This window comes from Solanum dulcamara, chromosome 3, assembly GCF_947179165.1.
Source record: "Solanum dulcamara chromosome 3, daSolDulc1.2, whole genome shotgun sequence".
Classification (NCBI taxonomy): domain Eukaryota; kingdom Viridiplantae; phylum Streptophyta; class Magnoliopsida; order Solanales; family Solanaceae; genus Solanum; species Solanum dulcamara.
In genome coordinates this window covers 48,267,606-48,275,778 of record NC_077239.1, presented here as the reverse complement: position 1 = coordinate 48,275,778, position 8,173 = coordinate 48,267,606, and positions in this window count along the sequence as shown.

Below are 8,173 nucleotides of genomic sequence, written 5' to 3'. Positions count from 1 at the left end.
CATTCAGTGCTAAGTCAAATCCCACGGAATACATACATAGCATAGAAATCATAATTTTATATGTCATAGTCATTATCATATGTTTGAAATCATAGAGTAGCTCATTTTCATAACATACTTGTAATATGAGAATTGTCCTTTCATAATTACAATCATACATACATAAACATAATTCATACTTAGAAAATTCATGACCATAGCTCGTACTTGAAATTAGGGTAGGACATGAATGCATGATCAACTAACTTGAAAAATCATGAAATTGATTTGAAAACATGCATGATCATAAACTTTCTTTCAGCGCATACATAATTTATATAGATAATATCAATAGGAAGTATAATTGAAAATACTCATATTTTACATCATGAACCCTACAAATCAAAATAGGAGAATTCATGGAAAACTCTTTAATTCAATGCAATAACCATCAATTTATATCAAAATAAGGATCATTGCATAATAAACCATAAGAGTATCATATAAAGTAAAAGATAGTATTAGTCATTTAAAACATAACAAGGACCATACATATGTGGGATAGGAACTATAACCAACTATAAGACAGTGTGAGCTATACCATGTAATCCCAATGTTACCCCTATATCGGAGGAAAAGGGGAGACTACTTGCCAAGGTAGACTCCTACATCCCTAAGTGGTTCCACTAAGTGGTTATATGAACCGGGTACTCACCCCTAGTTCTTAGACTCGGATACTCACGTTCAAGCCTTGATATTTCGGGTACTCACCTCTTAGTGATTTGGGTATTCGACTCTAATCCCTTTGTTCCTAAGGTGGAACGTAGTTCAAGAGATATTAGGTTGCTACTAGGGCTTTTGGTAGGGCCCCCACCTCAAGTACCCTCGGTGCTAAGTCAAATCCCACATAATATATATATAACATAGAAATTATAATTTCATATATAATAGTCATGATTATAGGTTTGAAATCATAGAGTAACTCATTTTCATAATATAAGTGCAATGCGGGTATTGTCCTTCCACATTACAAATCATACATACATAGTTCATATCATTAGGCCTTAAGGTACCTCATTGGACCCTAAGTCACCCTTTCCATAATTTGCATGAAAATTATCATTGAAAACATACTTATAGTCCATGATAATAGTTGAAATACATAATCATAATTCATACTTGGAAATTCATGATCATAGCTTATACTTGAAATTAGGGTAAGACATGGATGCATGATCAATTGACTTGAAAACATGCATGATAATAAACATTCTTTTAGCCTATACATAATTCATATAGATGATATCAGTAGAAAGTATAATTGAAAATACTCATATTTTACATCATGAACCGTAGAAATTAAAATAAGAGAATTCATGGAAAAACTCTTCAATTTAATGCAATAACTATCAATTTATATAAAAATGGACTCATGATCATACTTCGAATCATAATTCATGCAATAGGAATAGAGATCATAAAACCTATAAAATAGCATACTTTAATTTGATAGAAAACCTTGAAAAATTGATTGGGCTTCATGGATAAAAGAATCAATACCCACATACCTTAAGTAAGAACACCAATTAATTTGGAAGAACTTGAGAGTTTTGATGGAGAGCTTGATTAAATTTATTTGAAGTCTTCAATGGAGTCCTTGAGAGTCTTTTATAGAGAGAAAAATATTTGAGTAGGTGAATTATAGAAAAATTAATAGAATTAGGGGTTTAAGTTAATTTATAGAGTTGAATTAGGTCCTGAAAATGTCTAGGTTCATTAGCTAATAATTTGGGAAAATTCTAAAACACCCCTACTAAAAACGAATTTCTATCACGACCCAACCTCGTAGGCCATGACGGGTGCCCGAATTGGACACACACATGTACCCTCGCCAACTATACCCAATTCCTCTCATGTTTGTACTCAGAATGCACTAATAGATAAGAAAACATACAAGCTGACAAGGCTGTAGTAGCATATAGGGTCGTTTCATAATACATATACACACGAGCCGATAAGGCTTCCGAGACACAGGGAACGCCCAAAATCATAAGTCATATCAGTACAGCTGTACATACATACATAAGCAACTCATATACAACCTACGTACACATACAACCCACATCTGTATCCACAGACTTCTAGGAGTAAGAAGAATAGTAACATAAGGAGGGACAGGGCCCCCGCCGTACCTGTGAACAAAAATATATACATCAAAGTTCAGTACCAAAACTAGGCTCCTGCACAAAGTAGCACTTCTGGACCGCTGAGTGGGACTCCTATGCCGATGGATCCCCAAGCTGTATATCTGTACCTGCAGGCATGAACGCAGCCCCCTAAAGAAAGGGGGTCAGTACGACATATGTATTGAGTATGTAAGTATTGCATGACATATCTGGAAGCATATCAGAAACAGAAAGGCAAGGCATAAAGTATAATATCATAAAAGAAGCCTCTGTACCTGTACTCTATGAATCATAAAAGGATGCATGCTCAAATTATATCATATAGCCGGCCCTATCAGGGGTCCAGTGAATACATCTGTATGATCATCACACTCTCGTACCATCACAGCCTTATTACAACCCATCACCATATATATATTTATACATACATATCCCGGCCCTCTAGTGAAGGGCTCGGTGAATAATGCAATGAATTGTGCACAATTACTATTCTCGTCCTAGGACTCGGTGAAAGAAGTGTTACAGTATACATGAGTAGAGTTGTGGGTAACTATATGCAATTTAAATCGACATCAGAGACTTGACTATTTAAGAGGACTAAGCTATCGTCTAAGGATTCGAGTAATAGTATAGTAATCCTAGTTGCCCTCTAAATGCCATTAAGGGCTACATTAATTAGCATCTCGAGGTCCCTAGACGAATACTAAAGTAATTCTAACAACTTAAGAACTCTGGAGCACTTGCCTTCATATAGTCCTATGACTAGGAGTCCGTATAAAAGTTCAACATTCAAAACTGAATAAAAGACCCTTAGGAATGGAATCACTTTAGAGATTATATCACTTTTTACTTACCTGTATGACATGCCAAAAGAAGAGAAGGGATAAGCTTCACATACATGCTGCCAAGTATGGGCTACCACGTGGCAGTAGGGCCCACCTCCCCCAAGCAGGTGGGTCACCTACTTGACCCCAAGGAGGTAGGTCACCTGCTTACTTGAGGTGCTGCCACATGTCACTCCCTTATTGGCTGCCACACATCTTTTTTTCTCTTCCTCATGGGTTCGCAATCTCGTTCGTAATCTTGTCTCACTTTAATAGCCTATGAAATCCTTGCTACATAAGCTTGGTATCTAATCAAGTAACTCACGTATGTAAGACTTCTAAATTAGTAGTTTACGTAGATAAGTCGAGTCTTACGACTCATTACTTGACCTCCAACTCTTTCTGACTTCTCTTGACCCTATTTCCAATCTTCCATACTATGGGGTATCACATTCTCCCTTTTTAGAATTGCTTGATAGTGTCGTACCTTATGCGGCTCATATGATAACTTTTAAGAAACTTAAGGGACATTTTGAGCTTAGGAGTGTGGGGTGTAACATCCTTCCCTCCTTAAGAACATTCATCCCCGAATGTTAAACAAAGCTTCCCTTAAGACATTGTACAGGTTATAGGGAGACTTCTTTCCATTACAACAATACATATCTTCATCAAACAATTAATATACAAGTTTCAGGAGTTAGGGTTACCTGTAAATATCGGGAATAGGTATGGATACTTGTGTCTCATGTCCTCTTAAGCTTTCCAGGTCATTTCTTCACAATTCCTATTTTGCCATAATACCTTGACCGAAGCTACGTCCTTAGTCCGCAGTCTTTTAATATGCCAATCTAGGATGGCGATCGGTTGTTCTTCATAGGCCAATTCTTCTGTGACCTGGATGTTATCGATGGGATGTATTTGGAATGGGTCACCAACACACTTGCAAAGCATTGATACATGAATGACTTGATGTACTGGTTCTAGGTCCGCTGGCAAGTCTAGTTCGTAGGCAGCTTTTCCTATTCGGCGAAGAATCAAGTAAGGGCCAATATATCTCGGACTCAACTTTCCTTTCTTGTCGAGCCTCATTACTCCTTTCATGGGAGACACTTTAAAAAACACCCATTCGCCCACTTAAAATTCCAAAGGTTGGCGTCGACTGTCTGCGTATGACTTCTGTTAGCTTCGGGTAGCTAATAATCGCTCCCGAATAAGCTTTACCTTTTCCACCGCCTATTTGACCATGTCTGGACCTATGAGTTGCATTTCACCAACATCAAACCATCCAATGGGTGACCTATACTTCCTATCATATAAAGCCTCATATGGTGCCATCTAGAAACTGGAGTGATAGCTATTGTTGTAAGCAAACTCAATAAGTGGTACATGCTCATCCCAGCTCTCTTTAAAGTCAATTATGCAAGCTCGTAACATATCCTCTAGTATCTAAATAGTGCGTTCGGCCTGCCCATCTGCTTGGGGATGAAATGCTGTACTAAGGCTTACTTGTGTTCCCAAACCTTCCTAGACTGATCGCCAAAATTGGGCAGTGAATTGGGCTCCCCTGTCCGAAATAATAGAAGTAGAAACTCCATGAAGTCGTACTATTTCCTTGACGTACAACTTCGCGTAGTCCTCAGCTGAGTATGTGGTTTGACTGGAAGAAAGTGGGATGATTTTGTCAGCCTATCCACAATAACCCATATTGAATCCTTCTTCCAGAGAGTGTGAGGTAAGCCAGTAATGAAATCCATGTTTATCGCTTCCCATTTCGAAGTTAGAATCTCCATCTCCTATAGTAGCCCACCCAGTTTTTAATGTTCAACTTTAACTTGCTGGCAGTTCGGGCATTGGGATACGAACTCTGCTATATCCTTTTTCATATCGTCCCACCAATATAAACATTTGAGGTCGTGATACATCTTGGTTGACCCCGGATGAATAGAATAACGGGCATAATATGCCTCTCGCAGTATTTGCTGTCGTAGCCCTACATCTGTTGGTACACAGACTCTGCCTTAATATTGTAGTACCCTACCAACCATGATTTCAAATGAAGTCTTTCCCTTTTGGAGAGTTTTATCCCTATACTATGTTAGGATAGGGTCCTGGTACTGACATTGTTTTACTTCTTCCATGATCGAGGATTCAGCAACTCCTCGAACAGAAACCCCGTCACTACCCGAATCAACTAAGCGAACTCCCAGACTAGTGAGCTGGCAAATGTCATGGGTTATCTCTTTCCATTCTGGTTGTACATCTGCCAAGCTACCCATTGATTTATGGCTGATGGCATCCGCCACCATATTTACCTTCCCGGGGTGGTGTAATATGTCGACGTCATAGTCCTTCAGCAATTCTAGCCACCTTCTTTGGCATAGATTTAGCTCTTTCTATTTAAAAATATATGGGAGAATTTTTTGGTCTATATAAATATCAATATGTATGTCGTATAAGTAGTGCCTCCATATTTTTAAGGCATGAATCACCGCTGCTAATTCCAGATCCTGCGTTGGGTAGTTCTTTTCGTGCTTACTGAGTTGTCGGGAGGCGTAAGCTATAACTCTACCATGCTGTATCAACACACATCCTAACCCAACACCGGAAGCATCACAATATACAACGTAGTCATTTGGTCCGTTACGAAAAGTTAGAACAGGAGTTGTAGTCAATTTTTCTTTTAGCAACTGGAAGCTCCGTTCGCAAGCATCAGTCCATTGGAACTTAGCCACTTTTTGAGTCAGTCTTGTTAAAGGCGCTGAAATTGAAGCAAACCTTACCACAAACCTTCTATAGTACCCTACTAACCCCAAGAAGCTACATACCTCTGTAGGGGTTGTGGGTCTTGGCCAAGCCTTCACGGCCTCAATCTTCTACGTATCTACGCAAATACTATCAGTCCCAATAGTATGACCCAGAAAAACCACTAAAGTTAACCAAAATTCACATTTAGAAAACTTAGCATATAATTTCTGGTGTTGGAGTATTCCTAGTACCACCCACAAATGATTTGCATGTTCCTTTTTTGATCCTGAATAAACCAGAATATCATCGATAAATACAATCACGAATAAATCTAAAAAAGAATTGAACACTCGGTTCATCAGATCCATAAACACCGCTGGGGCATTTGTCAGCCCAAAAGACATCACTTTGAACTTATAATGCCCGTACCGAGTTCTGAATACAGTCTTTGGGATATCTGTCTGTCTTACCCGCACCTGATGATAGCCTGACCGCAGGTCTATCTTTAAAAAACACTAAGCACCCTACAACTGGTCAAACAAATCATCAATCCTGAGGATGGGATATATGTTCTTAATTGTTACATTGTTCAGCTGCCTATAGTCGATGCACATCAACAATGACCGGTCTTTCTTCTTCACAAACAATATTGATGCTCCCCATGGTGATGTGCTGAGCCTAATGAAGCCCTTTTCCAGCAAGTCTTTCAGCTGCTTCTTTAACTCTTTTAACTCCGCGGGCGCCATTCTATATAGAGGGATAGAAATAGGCTGAGTATGTGGGAGCACATCTATAGTGAAATCTATCTTCCGTTCAGGAGGAAGACCTGGGAGTTCATTTGGGAACACATCTGGATATTCATTAACCATGGGCACCGACTGAAGAGTTGGCACCTCTGCTTCCAGATCATGCACGTGGACTAAATGGTAAATATATCCTTTTCTAATTTTTTTCTTCACCTTAAGGTATGAAATAAATTTACCCTTCGACGATGTTGTGTTTACTAACCACGCAACAATTGATTCATCTGGGAACTGGAACCAAACCACTTTATTTCTACAATCTACGTTGGCGTGACAGGAAGCTAACCAATCCATACCCATAATAACATCAAACTCCATCATATCTATCTCTATCAAATCAGCCAAGGTACAATGACTATATATATATATCAGGTAATTTCTATATACCTATTTTACCATAATCGAGTTCCCTACCGGTGTAGCTACCTCAAACGATTCTATTAACTCAGGCTTAATTCCAAGTCTACTAGCAATAAAAGGAGATATATGTGACAAAGTAAAGCCTGGATCCATCAACGCATATAGGTCCCGAGAAAAGATCGATAATATACCTATGGCCATATTTGGCGATGCCTCCTGGTCCTATCTACTGGCCAAAGCATATATACGGTTGGAAGGGCCGCTAGAATTGGAAGCTCCACCATAGACTGTTGGTGTCTACATACCCCGCCCCATCGGGCGCATAGCCACAGAAAAAGAAGAGTCCGCAACTGACCTAGTTGGCTGAGCTGCACCACCCTGAGTATTTTTAAATAGACATTGCCTCAAAATATGGCCTTGGCGGACATAAGCAAAAAAAGCACCTGTAATCCAGCGACATTAGTACAGCTGTACATATATATATAAGCAACTCATATATAACCCACGTACACATATAACCCACATCCATATCCATAGACCTCTAAGAGTAAGAAGAATAGTAACATAAGGTGGGATGGGGGGCCCACCGTACCCGTGACCAAAAGTATATACATCAAAGTTCAGTACCAAAACTAGGCTCCTGCATAAAGGAGCACTTCTGGACCGCTAAGTGGGACTCCTATGCTGACGGATCCCTAAGTTGTATATTTGTACCTGTGGGCATGAACGCAGTCCCCTGAAGAAAAGGGGTCAGTACGACATATATACAGAGTATGTAAAGTGTAGCATGACATAATTGGAAGCATATCAGAAACAGAAAGGCAAGGGATAAAGTATATCATAAGAGAAGCCTCTGTACCTGTACTATTTGAATCATAAAAGGATGCATGCTGAAATTATATCATATAGTCGGCCCTATCAGGGGTCCGGTGAATACATCTGTAAGATCATCACACTCCCGTACCATCACCGTCTTATTACAATCCATTACCATATATATATTTATACATACGTATCTTGGTCCTCTAGTGAGGGGCTCGATGAACAATGCAATAAATTATGCACAATTACTATTCCTGGCCCGGGACTCGATGAAAGAAGTTTTACAGTATACACGAGTAGAGTCGTGGGTAACTATATGCAATTTAAATCAGCATCAGTGACTTGACTTTATAAGAGGACTAAGCTATCGTCTAAGGATTCGAGTAATAGTATAGTCATCCTAGCTGCCCTCTAAATGCCATTAGGGGCTACATTAATTAGCATCTCGAGGTCC